The sequence below is a fragment of the Chelonoidis abingdonii genome, chromosome 9, assembly GCF_003597395.2.
Source record: "Chelonoidis abingdonii isolate Lonesome George chromosome 9, CheloAbing_2.0, whole genome shotgun sequence".
NCBI lineage: Eukaryota > Metazoa > Chordata > Testudines > Testudinidae > Chelonoidis > Chelonoidis abingdonii.
The window spans coordinates 21,586,021-21,606,372 of record NC_133777.1 but is presented as its reverse complement, the minus strand read 5'-3'; the positions used below and the strand labels follow the sequence as shown (position 1 = coordinate 21,606,372).

The 20,352-nt window shown below is 41.6% G+C and overlaps 1 protein-coding gene across 4 annotated transcripts in view; it reads right to left on the bottom strand.

Moving 5' to 3' along the window:
• The window catches only part of MRTFB (myocardin related transcription factor B), a 200,763-nt gene extending 182,874 nt beyond the window's left edge, over positions 1–17,889 (bottom strand). For 2 of the 4 annotated variants that reach the window (XM_032779665.2, XM_032779673.2), the window contains exon 1: positions 17,703–17,834. The gene's annotated coding sequence lies outside the window, so the exon portion shown is untranslated. Of the gene's footprint in view, positions 1–17,702 lie in introns of all 4 variants that reach the window. The other 2 variants (XM_032779668.2, XM_032779669.2) reach the window with 2 other exon arrangements.
• Between the last annotated feature and the right edge of the window lie 2,463 nt (positions 17,890–20,352).

Genomic DNA, 20,352 nt, shown 5'->3' with positions numbered 1-20,352 from the left:
CAGAGTGGTTGCTGCATTAGTCCGTATTAGCAAAAAGAACGAGGAGTATTTGTGGCTCCTTAGAGACCAACAAATTTACTTGGACATAAGCTTTCATGGTCAAAAACTCACCTCACGAAAACTTATGCTCAAATAAATTTTTTAGTCTCTAAGGTGCCACAAGTACTCCTCGTTTTTTTTAAAAAGACACAGTACAGCTACAATGCAGTGAAATTATATTTATAAAAAAAAAATAAGATGGTCATTTTTATCTTCTGCTTGCCAGCTCCAACACTGTTGTATTAATCAATATTCTTTGCATTTTTGTAGCAGGTAATGGATTAAGATGCAAGTTAGAATGCATCTCAAGCTACTTGTGAAGTAGAGCCTATAACAAGGTCTGGTACTATAATATTGCAAATTTCTTTTTTAATGGTAAATTTTGAAACAGTACATTCAGAGTTGCAATGAAATACTGTTTAAAACAAATAAAAACAATGTTAACTTTGCAGCACGCTTCTAACACTATTTACAGCCTTTTGGAAATAAATGCAACTGGCCAACCTGAGGATACTAATAAAGACTATTTACTCGTTATCTGTGATTTCAGTTTTATACAAGGATAAAAGTAATACAAGTGTGGTGTTTTGTTTTGTTTGTGTTTCACAATTCAGTGTGAAAACCTAGAGGGAGCATAATTACACTTATCTCCTGTTGTGCAGCTTTTGGCATTATGCCCAGATTTAATCCAGTTTTCATACATTCAATTAATGGCTTTAATCATTAATATTTAGCCAAGTGCCCAAATATTATGTATGTTAAAACTCTATATACTGAGTGCAATGGTTATACATATACATTGTAGTCTATGAGTTCATAACTGATAATATTAACATCTGGATTTAACTAGAACATCTGAAAACTATTTAATAAGCTCTATAACTTCCATTTGCTTTGGAGCTTTAGGATATTAAAGAATTTTATGGTGGTGGTTAAAACAGAGCCTTAACAAGCCCACAGAAAGATTTTACAGTTGTCAGAATCTCTCACAAAAAAAAGAAAAATTTCAAGGTTGTACTGCATAATGAACATCATTCTTTTCTCAATTATTCTCTGGGTTACTGAAAGCTATCTTGAACTTCAGCTGATGAAGAACAGCTTAAGAACCAGTGCCAGAGGGTCTGATTCATTGTGTTCAATAGAGCATAGAACAGTTTTAGTTAGAGATGCTGAGAGATGAAAGGTTCATGGTTGCCAGCTGCAAATACAAATAGGCTTAATTTGGGTTGTTAGTCGTTTTCTAGGCATGGTGCTGGTTGCTGCCTGGCACACAGCTAATGAAGCAGCAAACACACTTGTTTCAGAGAAATAAAGATCACAGCTTCAATAAACCAAACAGGACAGACACTCTACTTGGCTTTGCCAATTCTGATCAAACCAGCTGTTCTCCAAACAGCTGGCAGGTGGAAGGCACCGCAGTCAGATGCCTTACTATGGGATAATTGCAGTCCTCATCTCTAATTTTCACCCTCGCTGGGCTCACAGTTGCTTTATTTTTGCCTAACATTGCAGCCTCATGAAGAGATGGAAGTAATAATGAGGTTAGGATATGGCCAATCTGCCCAACATGTGGAAAACTTGATTGTGACAGGTTGGGTCTCAGAAACCGCATTGGGGACTGCCACCTGAGGTGCTGAGACAACCTCTGAGCCCATTTTCTCTGCCAGTTTGGGCCTCCAGAACCCTGCCTTGTCAAGCCAGACACACCAGTCTGCTCCAACACAGACCCAGGGTCTGAATCATGCACCCCAAAGCTGCAGACTTAACTGAAAACAGCTTAAGAAGTGCTCCTGTCTCTAGCACCCAGACACCCAGCTCCCAATGGGATCCAAACCCAAAATAAACCCATTTCACAGGGTAACTTCATAAATTGTCTGCCTTCTATAACACTGATAGAGAGATATGCATAGCCATCTGCTCCTCCAGGCATTACTTACTTACTCTGGGTCAATTAATAAACAAAAGTGATTTTATTAAATATAAAAAGTAAGATTTGGTTCCAAGTAATAAACAGACAGAACAAAGTAAGTTACCAAGCAACATAAAACAAAAACACACAAGTTTAAGCCTAATACATTAAGAAACTGATTACAGATAAATCTCACCCTCAGAGATGTTCCAACAAGCTTCTTTCACAGACTAGACTCCTTTATAGTCTGGGCCCAATCCTTTCCCCTGGTACAGTCCTTGTTCCAGCTCAGGTGGTAGCTAGGGGATTTCTCATGACTGCAGCTTCCTCTGTTCTGTTCCACACTCTTATATAGCTTTGACACAAGGCAGGAATCTTTTGTCTCTCTGAGGCTCCACTCCCCCTTCTAAATGGAAAAGCACGAGGTTTAAGATGGATTCCAGTACCACATAACATGGTCACATTTCCTGTGAGACCCCCTAAGCCTTCATTCTTCCTGGCCTGACTCACAGGAAGGGTTGCAAGTAAACAGAGCCATTTACAACCAATTGTCCCAGTTAATGGGAGCCATCAAGATTCCAAGTCACCATTAATGGCTAACACTTTGCATAATTACAATAGGACCTGAGAGTTATATTTCATATTTCTAGTTTCAGATACAAGAATAATACATTTATACATATAGGATGACCACACTCAGTAGATTATAAGCTTTGTAATGATACCTTACAAGAAGCCTTTTGCATGAAGCATATTTCAGTTACATTATATTCACATTCATTAGCATACTTTCATAAAATTATATGAAGTGCTGTGACACAGTGAAATGACAGGCAGCGACTGGGACAGCCCCAGAAAAAAGGGGAAGGAGAGTACGAGAGTACTCATTGGGGGACACAGCAACGGCCCCTCCCCTCTCCTCCCCTCCAGAGGCTTTATCCACTCATGGGTCAGTTGGGGGAGAAGGGAGAAGATTGGTCCCTTGCTCATCCCTTTCATTACTTTTAACCCCAGGCCTGGCCACGTGGAGCATTGTTTTGCTCTATTTCAGAAGCCATTCCCCCTGTAACTGTAGCGCTGGAGCTGCGTCTTGCTGATACAGCAAGTCCAAACAATCAATCTCTTACAGGGTCAGGAAAGAATTTATATTCTTTTGGGGGCCAAACTGGCATACGCATAGTGGGTTTTTCACCTTCCTCTCAGCATCCTGGAGGCACAGTTAGGTTAAACAGGAATGGGATTTAGTAACTCATGGTATTACTTGGTACAGATATTAGTTTGTTGCAACTTGGGGCCAGTTTCCAGATCATTTAAAAGGCTAAAAGAAATGGCTTCCAGAAATAAATGACCAGGAATTTTGATGCTCCTTGTGGTTATGGGATAGGAGCAGTGGCAGTATTCAGAGGAGCAAGCTGAGTTCTAGCAGAAGGCTGAGAAAGTCTCCCCCAAGTTATGGGTTATACAGTGGGAACTCTGTAACCCCCCCTCACTGGAACCACTTCAAATGCCTGGCATGTGAGATTATGGGTGCCCAGGCGAGTAGTGCCCCTTCCCTGTGTTAAGTTTAATAAAGTTCCAGCCTGCCACTTAAAATCCATTCCTGTGCCTGTATTTATTCTCTGCCGTGTCCAGATCAAGAAGCTTTTTGCGTCATCTTCCATGTGGGGGACATCCACGGATTTACCTAGCAACTGGTTGTGACTAGATATATTATGTGCTCATTGGCTTTAAAGGACCTGCCTTGAAAACATCTATTGCTAAACATTTAGGGCCAGAATATACCCTTCAGTTACACACAAACAACTGCAACTCAAACATGAAATTACAGAACTACTAACAGTGAATTGTAACCTATCTGTTAAATCAGCCTCTGCATCAGATGACTGGCGGATAGTTAACATAAAGCTTATATTTTAAAAAGATTCCAGAGGCAATCCTGGCAATTACAAACCAGTAAGCCTAACTTCAGTACCAGGCAAATAAGTTGAAACTACAGTAAAACACAAAATGATCAGACACACACATGAAAACAATTTGTTGGGGAATGAGTCAACGTGGCTTTTATAAAGGATATCATGCCTCATCAATCTATGAGTGTTCTTTGAGGATGGATCAACAAATACGTGGACAAGGGTGATCAAGTGGATATGGGATATTTGGACATTCAGAAAGCCTTTGAAAAGGTCCCTCACCAAAGGCTCTCAAGCAAACTAAGCAGTCACAGGATTACAGGGACGGTCCTCTCATGGATCAGTTACTGGTTAAAAGATAGGAAACAAAGGTTTGGAATAAATGGTCAGTTTTCAAAATGGAGGCAAGTAAATAGCAGTGTCCCCTAGGGCTCGGTACTGGGACCGGTGCTGTTTAATATATTCATAAAAGATCTGGAAAAAGGGATGAACCATGAGGTGGCAGACATTACTCACAACAGTTAAATTTAAAGCAGACTACAAAGAATTACAAGGGTATCTCGCAAAACTGGGTGTCTGGGCAACAAAATGGCAGATGAAATTCAATGGTAATATATGCAAAGTAATGCACATTGGAAAACATAACCCTAACTATATATAGTAAAAGCTGAGTTATCCAGCCTTGCACCAACCAGAAAGCTCTGTAAACCAGCATTTCTAATCTTCATAGAAACCAGTTTATAATCTGGTTGGTGCAGGGCCGATAGGCTCCCTAGCCGATTCCGCGTGGCTCCCTGGAAGCAGTAACATGTCCCTACTGCTCCTAGGCAGAGAAACGGCCACAAGGGGTTCGGAGTTCAGAAGGGGATGTGGGACTAGGAGTTGGGATGTGAACTCTGGGAGGGAGTTTGGGTGCAAGAGGGGGCTTGGGGCAGGGGGTTGGGGCATGGGAGGGTTCCGGGGTGCTAGATCCAGGGGGTACTCACCTCAAGTGATTCCCCACGTGGCGACCTGTCCCTGCTGTTCCTAGGTGGAGGCACGGCTAGGCAACTCTGCGCACTGCTCCTACCCTGCCGCAAGCACTGGCTCCGCGCCCAAGGGAGCTGCAGAGGCGGCACCTGCGGGCGGAAGCAACATGCAGAGCTGCCTAGCCACACCTCTGCCTAGGAAGAGCAGAGACAGGTCGCTGCCTACATGGAACCACTCAAGGCGAGTGCCTCCTAAATCTGGCACCCCAAAACTCCTCCTGCACCCCAATCCTCTGCCCCGATTCTCCTTCCGCATCCAAATTCCCTCCCAGAGCTCAGACCCTGCACTCCCTCCCACACTCCAACCCCCAACCCCGCATCCGAACTCCCTCCCTCTTAGTTAACTGGAATTTTTCCACTTACCAGCACCCCCCACTCCTCCAACATGCTGGATAAAAAAGCTTTCACTGTATATTCAAAACAACAGGGTCTCCATTAGCTATTATCTCCATGAAAGAAATCTTGGAGTGATTGTGGATAGTTCTCTGAGAACATCTGCTCAATGGCTAGTGGTAGTCAAAAAAGCTAACAAAACGTTAGGAACTGTTAAGAAAAGGACTGATAAGACAACAGAATAACCATAGGTAATTTAAGTGTTCTTTGTATGCTTACCGTGACTACGTAATTACCTGCACTGATGTTATAGTTGATTTAACTTACTCTACAAAACTTAACTGATTTACAAGAGACTGGAAAATCAAATTAACAGGGAAGTATTTAAGTTTGGGAATAACTGACTCAGGACAAAATTTTTGATAGAATTTCAGTTCACACCTGTAATTTCTTACTAAGATGTTTATAAAATGGTTACAAAGAAACAAAATGTACTGAGAAAACAAGTTTTGTTCAATACTTGACATCATGTTAGGCTTTAAAAGTAGACTTTTATAAGAACAATAAGAGTTCGGAAGTAGAATAAAAATTCTCATAGGAATATGAGTTTCTTACACAAGTTTACTAGATCTTAGTTTCATTATCTATTTTAAGCATAGAAAACTGGGATTTATTAACTTAATGAAAATAAAAACCAGAAACCTCCAGTTATGCAGATTTCCACAACTTGGCAGCCAGAAACTCCAATTTTGAATCATGCCTTCCAAGTACCAAGAAAGACCCTGTAGAACAGTGGTGATCAACCAGGGATACATGTATCCCTGGGAGTACGCAGAGGTCTCTCGGGGGTACATAAACTCATCTAGATATTTGCCTAGTTTTACAAAAAATTACATAGAAAGCACTAGTGAAATCATCACAAACTAAAATTTCATACAATGGACTTGTTTATACTACTCTATATACATCTCTACCTCAATATAACGCTGTCCTTGGGAGCCAAAAAATCTTACCGCATTATAGGTGAAACTGTATTAGATTGAACTTGTTTTGATGCACCGGAGTGCGCAGCCCTGTCCACCCGGAGCACTGCTTTACCGCATTATATCCAAATTCGTGTTATATCGGGTGGCGTTATATTGAGGTAGCAGTGTACTATACACTGAAATGTAAGTACAACATATATACATGCCAACTGATTAATAATAATATGGTAAAATGAGAAAGTAAGCAATTTTTCAGTAATAGTGTGCAGTGACACTTTTGTATTTTTATGTCTGATTTTATAACAAGTCATTTTTAAGTGAGGTGAAACTTGGGGGTACGCAAGACAAATCAGACTCCTGAAAGGGGTTCAGTAGGCTGGAAAGGTTGAGAGCCACTGCTGTAGAACACAAAATCTGGCATTTTGCTTCCCTCAACTCATGCATACTCAAACACTACCCTACTAAATGCCCTAACTTCCCATTGTTTCCAGTCTTACACTGTTCCACACCCAACCAGGATCACGCGGTGGTCTTAAGCAAGATTTTACTAACTTGTTTAAATACTAATGTTTTTGTTTATCCTTTAAGCTACATTTGTTTGGTTTTGTTGTTGTTGTTTTTTTTGGCAAAACTGAACATTAAATAAAACAAAACCTAATCTTTCATCCCTAGAGACATGCTCCATGCACCAGGAGACTTCTGCATTTGATTAAATACATTTTAAACAAATGGTGTGTTGACTATCCCTTTGATGCTGGTGAGACAAAGTGGGGGGGTTTCTTGGTTTTTTCTTCTTGGTTTTTTCAATGGTTTGCATGCAGAGGGGGTGGGACACAGTTTCCCTGGGCATTACTGATTTAACATGGGGATGGGAGAGTGAGTTTGTTGTTACAGAGGATCAGCGACGGAACTTGGGACCCCAGTCAATGGCCTGGAGAATGGATACCCAAGCAACTGGTGACCTGGTGACTGGGAGGCCCAGCTCGGGAGTCACAGAAGGTTATGGCCAGTGGCAGGACAATGGGCTGCGAAGAGAGGACCCCGGCGACCTGACCAGCCAGTTCCAGCCACAGGGGTACAAAGGACGGCTGAGAGGAGAGGAGGCCCAGGCGACCCTGTTTACCTGGATAGAAGACAATGGACAGAGGCAGGGCTTGGGGAAGGTGATATCAGATGCGCAGCTGGAAAGCAGGGGGCTCGAGACTAGAGAGAGAGTGCAGGCAGAGACCACCTGGACACAGGGGAGATTTAGATGTACTGTGCTGAGGGAGGCCAGGCTTGAGGGCCCTCAGAGTTTCCTGTGCTGTGTTCAGACACTCAATAAACCCTCCTGTTTTACACTGGCTGAGACTCACTCCAGTCTAGAGAACAGCAGGGTTGCATTATTCCCTCTGGGAGTGGAGGTCCCAGGGGTCCAGAGCGAGTGGACTCCCTGAGGGGGCCCACAGGAAGAGATAGGCATGCTAAGGCTCAGAGAGGTGCGGTTCTAGAAGGTGGAGGGGCTTAACCCCCAGGAGAGAGTGGACCCCTGAGAAGGGCTGTTGCACTGAAGGGGGTTCCCCCCAGGGACCACAGGCCAAGAGTGGGTAGAACCTGTGAGTCCATGACAGCTGGCTATTGGGAATATTCACTGCAATTTGTTACAGTTGAGGACATTTGGCAAATACAACATTCAAAACATAGATCTTTAAATCTAGAATTTCAATTTTATCAAGGAGTTTCTTTGGTTGGTAGATGTCATCTGCAGACACAGTTCAGTGATTAAGTACAATCTTGGTTCATACGCATGCCAGATAAATTTGCATAAATGCAGAACATTAAACCATATTACAGTATAACACTACACTTCAACATTCCCCAAAAAATCTTATCTTTATCTTGCCACCATGGCCTACATCTGTGCTCATCTCCATTATCTGATTGTGTCATTATATAATGCCTGCCATCTGTAACTTTCATTCCATGCATCTGAAGAAGTGAGGTTTTTTAACCCATGAAAGCTTATGACCAAATAAATCTGTTACTTTTTAAGGTGCCACCAGACTACTTCTTGTTTTTGTGGATACAGACTAACACAGCTACCCCTGATACTTGACTGTCTGATCCTGTTCCCTATACTCTACCAATGCTTCTCTTTTTTCCCCCACATTCAAAGTAGTTCTGCAGGTCTTTTTGCCATGTACACCTGAAACACGCTTGTAGTCAACAATGACAAAGCTCCATTTCTCTCTTTATTCAAATAACTAATGGAAAAAATCCAATAATTTCTCTTTTATTTTCTGTAACAGTTTAACACCTGAAGCATGGAATTAAGAAATTCATGACATTTTTAACTGCAATTCTTCCCCAAGTTCTTTTGCTTTGCTAAGTAGCTCAAGATTTTCCCAAGATTTGTTAAACTAGTGTTTTGCCAATGACACAATTTCATGCAATGCAACCAGTAATCCACAAGGAAGAAAAGATATCTGGTCTTGCACAGAATCGATTTTTAAAAAGCATGACTATTTAGTGCTCTGGTGCTATTTTGGAAGTGAATAACTAACTGAAGCCTGTACCAACATTTTATTTAATAATCATTGTTAGTAACACTTACACTTCTGTCAAGGTTCCTTCCCCACTCTGAACTTTAGGGTACAAATGTGGGGACCTGCATGGACACTTCTAAGCTTAATTACTAGCTTAGATCTGGTAACTTTGCCAACATTCAGAAATTTTAGTGTCTGGAGCACTTCCTATCCCCCCAAAACTCTCCCCTCCCTGGGTGGCCTTGAGGGACTTCACCAATTCCCTAGTGAACACAGATCCAAACCCCTTGGATCTTAAAACAAGGAGAAATTAACCACTCCCCCTAACTTTCCCCCACCAGTTCCTTGTGAGTCCAGATCCAATCCCCTTGGATCTTAAAACAAGAAAATCAATTAGTCTTAAAAAGAGAGCTTTTAATAAGAAGAAAGAAAAATCATCTCTGTAGAGAATCAGGATGGAAAATACTTTACAGGGTAATCAAATTCGTATAGCCCAGAGAAACCCCCTCTAGCCTTAGGTTCAAAGTTACAGCAAGCAGAGGTAAAATCCTCTCAGCAAAAAAAAGGACATTTACAGGTTGAGAAAACAAAAATAAGACTCATCTGCCTTGCCTGGCTATTACTTACAATTTTGAAACATGAGAGACTGACTCAGAAGGATTTGGAGAGCCTGGATGGACGTCTGGTCCCTCTTATTCCCAAGAGCAAACAACACCCAAAACAAAGAGCACAAACAAAGACTTCCCTCCACCAAGATTTGAAAGTATCTTATCCCATTATTGGTCCTCTGGTCAGGTGTCAGCCAGGTTCACTGAGCTTCTTAACCCCTTACAGGTAAAAGAGGCATTAACCCTTAATAGTCTGTTTATGACTTCTATAGCACTTTTCATCTGATGACATCAAAACATTTTACTAACATTAGGTGTGGTGAAACTTGCTTGTGTGGATTAGATAAGTATTACATTAGTTTTAAAGAGTAAACCAACTACACAGAGATTTAACCAACATGCCAAAGTTCCTACAGCAAAGCAGTGATTGAGTTCTGAATAAACTCAAGAGTCCTGAGTCACAATCCTGTGCACTAACAGCTAACATTACCTCTTAACAGAAAGCAAATGTAAGTTACCTAGTACACAGCAATACGTAGTAAAAAGACAAATTTTTGAATAAGCACTGCCAAATTTTATTTTTAATTTAAATTATTTTAAACTGTAGTTTTGGGTTTGGAGATCTACTGGAAACATACATGTTGAAGGATGATCACTTATATGAAATGGTATCAGGCCAAGAAAAAGCACTTGACGTAAATTAAAGTATATAGGTTTCATAAGCATAAAAGGAATAAAATATCATCCAAAAGTCCTCCACAATTATTTCAAGATGCATACATATATAAATGTAGATATACAGATTAATAGATTAAAAGGCCAGAATGAACCAATGTAATCATCTAGTCTGACCTCTTGTTTAACACAGGCCACAGGTTTCCCTGAATTAGCTCCTGTATGAACCAGAGCACACAGAATCATAGAATTGGAAGGGACCTCAGGAGGTCATCTAGTCCAACCCCCTGCTCAAAGCAGGACCAATCCCCAGACAATTTTTACCCCAGTTCTCTAAATGGCCCCCTCAAGGAGGGAACGTACAACCCTGGGTTTAGCAGATCAATGCTCAAACTACTGAGCTATCTTTCCCCCCCATCTTTTAGACAAACATCCAATCTTGATTTAAAAACAGCCAGTGATAGGGAATCTACCATATTGCTAGGTAAATTGTTCCAATTGTCCTATTTAAAATGTGCATATTATTTTTAATCTGAATTCGTCTAGCTTCAACTTTCAGCCATTTAATCTTATACTCATTTGTCTATTAGATGAAAAGGCCTCAATTACCAAAATTTCTAATTCCCCAGGTAGGTACACCTCTACCACAATATAACGTGGTCCTCGGGAGCCAAAAAATCTTTCTGCATTATAGGTGAAATTCCATTATATCAGGCAGGAAAGGCTCCTTGTCCCCTGACCGCCCTCCAAGACCCTCTGCCCCTTATCCAACTCCTTGGCCCCAGCCTGGCACCCTTAACACACCACTCAGAGCAACATGTCGGAGCTGTCCCTTGAGAGGTGTGGGGCTCGAGACAAATGAGCCTCCCCACTAGTCTCCTCATCATCCACTCAACGCTCCTGCCCGCCCGGCCACCGCTTGCCTCCTCATCCCACCTACCTGCCCATCTGCCTGCCACTCACCTCCCTGCTAGTCTCCCCATCACCTGTCCGGTGCACTTCCCTGCATCTGTCCGCCCATTACTCTTCTGTTCGCTGTCTTCCCGCCCATCCCCTCATCCCCTTCCTGTCTGCCGCTCACCTCCCCATTCGCCTCCTCACCCCGCTTGCCCACCCACCTTCTGCCCACCTCCCACCCTTAACATACCGCTCAGAGCGCTGCCTTACCACATTATATCCGAATTCGTGCTACATCGGGTTGCGTTATATCGGGGTAGAGGTGTACTCACAGACTGTGATTAAAGGACAACAAACAAATCAAATACTGACAACTGGTGAAAGAACCCCCAACCTACTTTAAAAATGGCTGTTATACAATCTTAAAAAATATTGCTCTAGAGAAACATAAAACTCTACCAAAAACAACATGAACATATTGATAACAAATCTTTAAAGGGATACCGTCAACTGGGAATCCAGTCAATTTCACAATGCGATTTAAAAATAGTTTCAGACAGTACACCTGCCACAGTCCCCCTAACAATATTTTGTGGTTTAACAATTCCACTTCATAATCCCCCATTTTAAAATGTTCTCTCCCCCTCCATGCTGCATTAAAAATTCAAGCAAACAAAAAATGGAAAACTAACTGTACACAGGAAACTGTTGAAAGTGATTATACACAAAGTGCTGTCAAATGCAAAAAATAGTTTTCCCCCTTTACAATCTACTTCAGTTGTAGTAAACTTAAGTGTTACATGAAAAAACGATACAAAAAACATGTTTAGACTCTGGAAAATATTAAATTAATGAATATCCCTTTAAGTTCTACTTGACAGGAATTACACCTTAGAGCTGTTTTGAAGACTATGTTGTACAATAAAGAAAACTAATGAGCTCTTAAACCTAAAATAGTTCTCTATGTTAAACAAAAACACAGTACTTGACTTGCCTTAATACTAATATTAAAAATTGTGTCCCCCTTTTATATTCTCTATTTCAACACATTTACAATGGATTTGACATTAAAACTAAAAATTGAAGATCACAAATTAGTTCTTGTGGAATTATGTTTAAATTTATATATGTATTTAAAAAGCAAAACAAAAAAAGCATTACAAATTACAAATCAAGACCCTGATCCTGCAAGCTGTTCTGAGCAAGTGGATTTGATTCAAGTTCTAGTATCCTAGTTTTGTGATGTGAAAATATTTTACTGAATTACAAATTTATATAGTAAAACTCATTTCAGTGCATTCAAATCTGATTCTTTGGCACCTTGAATAACATGATTCACAATATAACACTAGGATCATTTGTCATTCCAGTTAAATTTAACTAAGAGATCAAGCCCAGAGGTGCTTTCCCCTGTCCTTTTTCCACAGTTACAGTATAATATGCAAGACTTCAAGTCTGACCATGCTTTGAAATCTTTCTGAATTCAAATTCTCAATCATGTGCATAATCCCTGAGTTGGAATGTTTTTACATCTGAAACATTTAAATTCTACACTACTACTTTTTTCTTTTGTAATCAAAACATATTTAGGGGGTTGCAGATTCCCAGTATGAAGAATAAAGAAGCGTATAGAAAAAAAAGCAGGGTGAGGGGAGAAGATTGGTGGTTGTGTTTTGGAACTTTTGCTATGACAACTGATATCTGGCACTTGGGCTGAGTTTTTGACACTGCTTTAAGAAGGGACAGATTTGGTATTTAGCTTTAACTATTTTCTTTTTAGCTATCTGCCCATACCTAGGAAAAGCATCTGCAGTTGCCTAGATTTGGGAGGCTTATGGAACCAGTTCAATCTAGTAAGAACAATACAATTCTCACAGTAGAAATTTCTCAGAAGCTGGCATTTAAAAGGAAGAATGTTGATGTTTGTTCTCTGGCACTTTTGTTATGACAAAGAGTGAAATGTATGACTTAAAATAACATAATACCTATGCACAAATATTAATAGGAATTGTGTAGCTATATCCGCTGGTTAGCTTTGAAAAATCTCAATCATTATCTTTAGGGTTACAGGTGTTAAATGGTGTTTCACGTTTGTTTAACTTGATGCAGATCTTGCTAATTACTAAGTTTACCAACTTTCGCTTTGACACTAATCAGGTCTGTGTGAAAGGTCCTAGATATAAAACTATAAGTAAGGCCCCATCAATTTCATGGCCATGAAAAATGCATCACAGACCTTGAAATCTGGTCTGCCCTGTAAAATCTGCCAAGGCAGGGACAGAGGTGATCCAGCCAGGGCTTCTATCATGCACCCAGGCTCCAGCTGCTAGTCCTGGCAGGGCTGGGGAGGGATGGGACTTCCTCTTCTCCTGCAAAGGCCACTCCCGGGGCCAGGTCAGACCCATGTCTTAGAACCTCCCGCAGCTCCAGGAAGCTCTGCAACCCCACCCCACTTCCTGCCCCATTGCTCCCCAGCCCTGGAGGAGGTGGGGAGGAGGAAACACTGAACAGAGAACGGCTGTGGAGCTTCTACAAAGGTTCCGGCACCCTTGCCCCCAGCTCTGCCCTCCCCAGCTCCAGTCCCAGTGCTTGGGACTAAAGGGGCCTTGTGCTGGCTGGGGGAGCAGGGACCACACCACCCCTCTGACCAGAGGGACCCACCCAAAGAGTGGTGACCGCCCCCCATACCACGCAATCCTCACTTCTGCACTACTCTCTGCTCTCCGGCTGCCCAACTCTGAAGGCAGTGCCCCTATCAGCAGCAATGCAGAAGTACAGTGGCAATACCGTGAACATCCTCCCCACTAAGGGTAGCCTTGCTACACCCCTGCACACCCTCTTTTGGGTTGGGATCCCTATGGCTATAACACAGTGAAATTTCAGATGTAAATATCTGAAACCATGGAACTGATTATTTTTAAAAGCCTATGACTGAAATTGACCAAAATGGACCATGAACTGAGTAGGACCCTCATTATAAGATCATGCAGTTATTCTGGTTAGTAATGGATGAGTCTTGACAGTAATGTACATTTTTTAAAAATGTTTGTGAAAGTTAACGTTTTTAATTAATTATTATTATTGTCCCTACAACTGAAAGAAGGGATAGATGTCTGAAGGTAGAAGGCTAAGAAAAGGGCAATGAAGCCGAAAGTATGTGGGCTTCAGTTATTAGAAAAAGGAGCCAGAGAAGAGGGATGAGAATGGAGGTGATATATTAAAACATAACCTCTGGGTACAGTTTCCTCTTCCCTGCACCCAAACATTTATTTATATAATCTAAATTAGTTTTCAAAATAAAAATATACTCCCTTTCCAAATGTTATACTATAATGGTTTGTTACCATTCCACTGCACAAGAATCCACCCTTGATTTGCTGGACTGTTTTGCAAAATAAGATATTTGCTTTACTGAATGTTTAATTCAAATAAATCCTAAACATGGATTACAAATTAGAGATGGAAAAAACCCTATAATTTTATAATCTCTAAACCACCATAGGATTGCTCCTTCAAGATTATTTTCTAGTGTTCTGTCCAGTCTAATTTTAAATAGCTAATTTCTTTAAATTTCCTCAGACATAGCCCAATTTTGAAAGGTAGAGCACTTCCTATAAGGTACTGGGCATCCTCAATTCCCACATAGTTTGTTGTAAACTGGTGTGAGAAAAACCTGCATTGACAGTATTAAGTTCTGAACATAAGCTATATCACGTACACATGTTATTTAGCAGTAACCAAGTATGTGGGATCAAGCAACTTCAAAATAGAACTAGACTGAACGCCAAACATTAAAACAGAACTTCATGAAGTGTCAAATGTTGCTGCTGAAGAGGTCATCAAAATAACAGTTTTATTAATTCAAAAGTTGGGCATTTTTCCATCTGAAGAGGAAACCTATGTAACCTTAAGAGCCACAGCTCCCCTTACATATAAACATAAATGAATATAGATATTGTACTCATAGTACTGAGTAATATTTTAACATGACTGGTTGGTGTTTGTCTAAATACTTTATGCATACTAATGAGAGCTGAGCAAATAATTTGTAATAATTTCGAAGTGTTTTTACTGTTTATGAAATGTCCAAGACAGTCTAAGATCCAAATGCATAGTGATTGTCTCATATTTACTTCATTAACCAGCAAATTATTCTTTGGACTTTGTCTACTGTATAGCTTGCTGTTTAAGATGCATTGCTAGTTGTGACTAGTCACAAAAGTCACATATGCCTTATCCCAGGCATACTGCAGAGTGCTACAAAAGGACTTCTCAAAACTGGGTGACTGGGCAACAAAATGGCAGATGAAATTCAACGCTGATAAATGCAAAGTAATGCACATTGGAAAATATAATCCCAACTATATGTATAAAAGGATGAGGTCTAAATTAGCTGATACCACCAAAGAAAGATCTTGGAATCATTGTGGATAGTTCTCTGAACACATCCACTCAATGCGCAGTGGCAGTCAAAAAAGCAAAACAGAATGTTAGGAATCATTAAGAAAGGGATAGATAATAAGACAGAAAATATTGTATTGCCTCTATATAAATCCATGGTACACCCACATCTTGAATACTGCATGCAGATATGGTCACCCCATCTCAAAAAAGATACATTGGAATTGGAAAAGGTTTAGAAAAGGGCAACAAAAATGATTAGGGGTAAGGAAATGCTGCCATATGGGACTTTTCAGCTTGGAAAAAAAATGACTAAGGGGGTATATGATAGAGGTCTATAAAATCATGACTGGTGTGGAGAAAGTAAGTAAGGGAGTGTTATATACACCTGCTCATAACACAAGAACTATGGGGTCACCAAAGGAAATTAATAGTCAGCGGGTTTAAAACAAACAAAAATAAGTTTTTCTTCACACAACACACAGTCAACCTGTGGAACTCTTTGCCAGAGGATGTTGTGAAGGCCAAGACTCTAACAGTGTTCAAAAAAGAACTAGATAAATTCATGGAGGATAGGTCCATCAATGGCTATTAGCTAGGTGGGCAGCGATGATGTCCCTACCCTCTGTTCGCCAGAAGATGGGAACAGGCGACAAGGAACGGATCACTTGATTACCTGTTCGGTTCATTCCCTGTGGGGGCACCTGACATTGGCCACTGTCGGAAGACAGGATACTGGACTAGATGGACCTTTAGTCTGACCCAGTAAGGCCATTTTTATGTTCTTATAATATTGTCTATTTTCAATGTTTGGATGAGTAATTTGTATAGCCAGGTTTCTCAAGCACATGAAAGAAAATTAATCAAAATTGAACATAAAAGTTGCACAAACATGGAAAAGGCAAAGGTAACAAATGCATGTGTAGACATTTTTTGTAACAATTATTTATTCTTCCTTCTATGCAGAAAATCCCAAAATCTTTCACCAATTTTAAGCTGCTTTACACCCTACATACATATGTGCTGCAAACACATTATCTATTTTACATGCAATGCTGATTAACCAAATCCCAGTTGCACAAAAGTCCAAGCATCTCAAAACACACCAGAAATAATTATTTCAAAAAGCCCTGTGAAATAGGTAGTAGTTATTAACCTTTTCATAAGTAAGTAAATGTAGAGGAAGTTATGTGACTTGGTCATCAGGACCAGATTTCCTGACTCCAAATCCCACGCTTTAAACAAGACAAATGTCTCTCTTCCATTCATACATTTTAAGGCCAAATGGGATCAATATGATGACCTAGTCTAATTTCTTGAGTAACAAAAATACTTTTCATCCAATGATTCCTGAATCTGGTTCAACAACTTGTGATAAAACTAGAACATAAAGGGCTTTTCTACATGGGGAAATTTCCAGGCACAACTTTTTAGTGATATCACTATACAGCTAATGCACTATGCAAACTCATTTATTCAGAGTAAGAGTGCCACATCTGAAGGCCACATAAACTAAAGAAGAAAAAAACACTCTTATTCCAGACAGCATGGAGAGGAGGGGGGAGGGGAAGTGTTATATTTGTGTAACTATAGCACTACAGTCACACGTGTAATTATGCCACTTAATTTCCCTGTGTAGACAGGCCCTGTTTATCTGACAGAAACAAGGAACACTTTACAGACTCCCCAAAATGATTCTTTTGTTCAAAATCTAAGCCAAAGGCATCTCACTGCTCCAGCTCACCCGGTCCTGGTCAGCTTCCCAGAGGCCCAGGGCCTCCAGCCCAGAACACAGTGAAATGAGTTCTATTTTCAGAGGGTTTGCTGCTGTTGCACAAGAAACAGGCTCACTTTGGCACCACCATCCTGACCCTTGTCCACGGCTGGGGTGCACAGCTTGCTGACTCCCACACCATTGGCCTCCACATGCTAGGGTGACCAGATGGCCCAACTTTACAGGGACCGTCCCCATTTTTGGGTCTTTTTCTTATATAAACTCTTATTGCTCCCCACTCCCGACCCAATTTTTCACATTTGCTGTCTGGTCACCCTACCACAGGCCTTTGTAGGGGGTTGCATGAGCTCCCACTAGACTGGTTGGAGACTGCAGCAGCTTCAGCAGGGGCCCAAGCATCTCCCTCGCTGTCACTCACAGCCCTCTGCCTCGGCTAGTCCCAACCCTAGAGACACATTGCCTAGCTTTACCCTGACCCTTGGGCGGACCACACCGCCAGCGCCCGCTATCATCTCTTAGTAAGGGGACAGGATACGGAGGGGAATAAATAATCCCCCCGCCCTCAGCTATCGCACAGCCGGTCACGTGATATATCCTCCCCCGCGAACCCCACATGGGAGCACCCAGTAGCAGCTGCCCGTCCGCCCCTCACTCACCCTCTCTCGCCGCCGAGGCGGACATGTCCTGTCGCGAGCTTTGCGGCCGAGACCTCTCTCTCGGATGCGGGTGGCGTGCCCAGACCGTTGGCCTCCGGGTAGAAGTGGTGGGGGAGTGTGAATGTGTGCGCGCGCGCGCGCCAGATTCCGGACACCTCGCACATGTAGGGAGCGGAGAGGGAAGGGCAGGCTTCTCCATCCGGGTCCTTCTTTTCACTCTTGCTTTCCCCCGCCCATTCGCCTCAGGCGGCAGCTTCCTGCAGTCAGTGTGGAGAGGGGGGGCAGGTTCGGAGCTGCGTCTCCTACCCACTGCAGCTTCCCGCCGCCCCTCGCACTTGGCTACTAGTCGCCTCGGGTGCAGGGGGGACCCGATTGTTTTTTTACACTCGCCGCCGCTTCACGAGCGAGGGCGCGTCAGACAGGGCATGGCCTTTCCGTCTCCCTAGTTAGGGTCAGTACTCAGCTTAAACCAGGCCCAGACCCAGAGACCTTTCCTCCAGGGCTCCTGGGGATTTCCACAGGGTTGGGTGAGACTGGGATGAGGAAGGCAACAGGGCCCAGACAAAACAGAGCAGTCCCCACCGTATTTTCCTTCCACTGTTGGGTTTATAGTAATCTGAAATTCAGCCTGAAAGGCCATAAAAGTTGGAAGTGGGAGTGCTAGTGCACCTTCTGACATGAAGTGCTTTCCATCATAAGCAAGGTTTGTAGTTTGGTTCAAAGGCTCTCAGCATCACCACTCTATAAATTGTTCCAGCACCTCTGTGAAAGGTGGCATATGATTCTGAACCTAGACTATAGTACATGCATACACTTCTCGTAATCCTTAGCCACACATCTGGACCAAACAACTGGAGACTAGCACCAGATTAAACAACGCACAAAATACACATGGGCCAAATGTTCCTGTGCATAAGCGCACAGATCATAATGGGAGCGAGAGGAGAGTCAAAAAGAAATGTTCTCAAAACCCCAGGAAATACAAATGATGATTTCTACTCTGCTCTTACAAAAGGTTAGAGTGTCCTGATTTTGTAGGGACAGTCCCAATATTTGGGGCTTTTTCTTACATAGTCTATTATCCCAACTCCACCCCGATTTTTCATACTTGCTGTCTGGTCACCCTACAAAACGTCAATGCACAGCGGAGACAGGTGAATTAAAAGACTGCAGCGGTGTCTGCGTAATGGAAGAAATACCTACATTTGGATGATATTCAGGCTGCAAGTTTGAATATTTCAAAATGCAAATATACCTCTACCTCGATATAATGCTGTCCTTGGGAGCCAAAAAAATCTTACCACATTATAGGTGAAATCGTGTTATATTGAATTTGCTTTGATCCACCAAGTGCGCAGCCCCGTCCAGAGCACTGCTTTACCACATTATATCCAAATTTGTGCTATATTGGGTGGAGTTATATTGAGGTAGTGGTGTATAATAGTTTTCATTGCACGTGCAGAGACCAATTCTGCTTCCACCCTATTGAAAATTGAGTATTCAAACTGAAATAAATGTTCAACTAAGGTAGAACCAATGCTGTTCTGCTTTGCACAATCTGCATCATAGATATATAAAAATCTTACCTCTTGAGTTCCAACTATTTTTCTGCAAAACCACAAATTAAAAACCTAGTTGCAGCTCTATTAAATTGCACCCTGTAGCATTTATTTGTACTATGGTAGCACCTAGAAGCCCCCAGTCATGGACCTGGAGCCAACTGTGCTAAGCAATGCTTAAAAAAACAAACTAGTCCCTGCCCCACAGAGCTTATGCTAGAGTTGTTTGATGCCATAGTACCACAAAATACGTACATGCATGAAAGAAAGCAAACTTTTAATCCTTTACATTTTGGTTTTAGAGTTAAAAAATAAAGTGGGTGAAGTTAATTTTTTTGTATCAAACAATAGAGAGATTTTTATTTCCAGTGCCCTTTTCATGGGAATGTAGCCTTAAATGTAGACTGAAGTCTGTAAGGACAAAATCATAAAACAAATTGAGAAACTCAGGATTATTGAATCACCAAGGCTGGTTAATTTTACAAATTACTCTAATATAAACCAAGGATTTGGCATGACAAGAGAAATGCATTTTACTGAGCAACATGGAAGGTTGTCAGTACTTCATGAGATTTTATTCAAAATTGATTTGGATCCTGTGCTTCCCTCTATTACATGGGCCAGAAAGGAAAGAGAGAGAAATTAGGAAACAAAGTGCCTCCTAGTCCTGCAGAAGGTGAGGCAACAAAGACAGCATGGTATGCTCTCCACTTCCGTTAGCTACTTCCAAGCTACAGGATGTCCCTTCTGTGATTTCTCTAGCATAGCTACAATGGGATGCCATAACATTGGCATACCAAGGCAGCTTCCCAGAAGTTAGTGGATCCACAAAGCAATGTATAGACCCACAGGGTTGCAAAAAGAGTTCCCTAAGGGTCTTCTGGCTCTGCAAATTTAATGGGATATATCCCATAAACAATCACCTCTAAGGGGACGTTAAAAGGAAACTAAGGATAGCCTTACTTAGTATCCTGGATACTCTGTCCCCATTACCTATCATGTAGGTGCAGGAGGCAGCCCTTTAGTTGCATGGAACTGACAAAAACAAGAGTGCTGAAATACATTATTTTATAATTCTGATGCTAGAATAG